This window comes from Oncorhynchus mykiss, chromosome 23 (assembly GCF_057628025.1).
Source record: "Oncorhynchus mykiss isolate SJ-2025 chromosome 23, ASM5762802v1, whole genome shotgun sequence".
Lineage (NCBI taxonomy): Eukaryota > Metazoa > Chordata > Actinopteri > Salmoniformes > Salmonidae > Oncorhynchus > Oncorhynchus mykiss.
The window spans coordinates 56,122,501-56,125,000 of NC_143044.1; positions in this window are offsets into that span (position 1 = coordinate 56,122,501).

Genomic DNA, 2,500 nt, shown 5'->3' on the forward strand with positions numbered 1-2,500 from the left:
ATAAAGTTTATTTTAAAAAAACGGAAGTTGTGTTCAGTCTGCTTCCCTGAGAACAATCTATCCGTGGTCGTCCCAGTCTACTCGATAGTCTCCAACTTCTGCATGGGTTCCATCAGTGATTACTGTACTGGAATAAAAAGCTTGATCTGTGAGAGTGGGGTAAAAACGGATCTCTCCTCCCACCTGCTTTGCCTGCCTGTCTACCACAGCTGTCAAGTGGAACGCCGGTGTACACGTTCATCATCACAGCACACAGATAAAAACCTTATCTTATACCTCCCTCCTACCTCCTGCCTCCACTCGCTACACACACTGCACCGCACGGCACTTCACAGCAGCTGTAATTTAATTTGTAAAACACCTTGCACAAAAACTACACAGCAGGGGACAATTAGCCGCATTTCTTCTCCGGGACTTCAAGACTTCACTTATTCCTAACTTGTGTACCAAATGGCTCACTTATTCCCTATATAGAGTGCACTACTTTGGACCGCTATTCCCTATATAAGTGCACTACTTTTGACCAGGGCCCACTATGGCCTGGATGTACTGGATAGAGTGTCATTTGGGACGTGACACTAACCTAACCAGAATGGTTGTGTCAAAGGATTTGTCCCCCCTCTCTGCTGTGAGGTCTTCCCTGTGAGGCTTTTCAGAAACACACAATAGAAGAGAGGAAAGAAAGAAAGAAAGAAAAAATGAAATCCTTCTCTGGAGGATTTAACCACTTATATAACTCCCAATTATAAAAAAAACTTTTTTTTTCTCGAGAAGCCTCACAGCCTCTCTGTTTATACGACTCACAAATATCTAATACTGAACTGTGTATAATGCCAGTATGGCCACATGACTGCAGGAAAAAGGCTCTTTCTCTTTCTGCCCCACTGACTCTGGCATAATGGGAGGCTTGAAAGGCTGTTGGGGTTTTAAAGCAGAGCTAGTGTTAACAAAGCCTTGGTGGCTCGATCACAGGCAGGGAGGCAGAGAGGCAGGGAGCGAGGGAGGCAGGGAGGCAGGGAGGGAGGCAGGGAAGGAGGGAGGGAGGCAGGGAAGGAGCGAGGGAGGCAGGGAAGTAGGGAGGGAGGCAGGGAAGCAGGGAGGGAGGCAGGGAAGCAGGGAGGGAGGCAGGGAAGGAGGGAGGGAGGCAGGGAAGGAGGGAGGGAGGCAGGGAAGGAGCGAGGGAGGCAGGGAAGCAGGGAGGGAGGCAGGGAAGCAGGGAGGGAGGCAGGGAAGGAGGGAGGGAGGCAGGGAAGGAGGGAGGGAGGCAGGGAAGGAGCGAGGGAGGCAGGGAAGGAGGGAGGGAGGCAAGGAAGGAGGGAGGGAGGCAGGGAAGGAGCGAGGGAGGCAGGGAAGCAGGGAGGGAGGCAGGGAAGGAGGGAGGGAGGGAGGGAGGCGAGGGAGGGAGGGAGGGGGGGCTTTAGGGAGGGAGGGAGGGAGGGAGGGAGGCAGGGAAGGAGGGAGGGAGGGAGGGAAGAAGGGAGGGAGGCAGCGAGGGCAGGCCGGCAGGGAGGGAGGGAGGGTAGGAGTCAGAGAGGCAGGGAAGGGGGAGGGAGGCAGCGAGGCAGGCAGGTAGGGAGGGAGGCAGGGAGGGAGGCTGTGAATCCATAGGGCTCTGGTCTAAAGTAGTGCACTATATTGGAAATAGGGGGTCATTTCAGACTCCTCCCATGTTGCATGCCTCCACAGGAATTTGCCAAAAAACTAATGTTCAAGAGCACTAGACATGGTCTTTAAATCTATCTAATGGCACCACGGCAACAAAAACACACTCTTCTTTCAGGGGAAATAATTGTTCTTGGTTCATTTAAAAATACAAATAAATGTATGGAGTAGATCAGCTTTAATATTGCAGATAGATTGTGGTTTGCATCAATGTAATTCTCTGCATCATTTCCAATCCCCCATACTGTATATATATGTATTTATATATATATATTTTCCTTTATTATTCTCCTATAACCCATAACCCATAATATACAACAACACTTAGGCTTCTACTTATACATACTACAGTATATACATTTTACAATCACAATGTATTTTACAATAGTTATATTTTGTTATTGATGGTTCATATTTACATTGAAGATACAATGTGGGGCCAGTTCCTAGACATCATTTATGCCCATAGAAAAATTTGCCAATTAAAATTTGGATGAAATACATTCACTATCTTGGATTTCTAGGCATCTAAAAGCTCTAAATAAAAAGTTACATTTTAGTTTCAGTTTAACATAATATACTATTTGTTTGATATTTATTTTTGAAAAATGTAATATTCTGAATCAAGTTTACAATGGAGTTCAACAGACTTCAGATAACAACTGTTCCACACAGGCCAGATAAAGAAACCACATCTAATACACCTGAAGTAGCCTGTCAGGAATTCCTGGCATTTCCTTAAAGCTAAAGCCTTGTTCTCTTTAAAAGAGCAGTAGGACACATTTTATAGTGAGCCGTAGCAACACTGAGTCATTGAGAGAAGCGAAGGGGATACGGT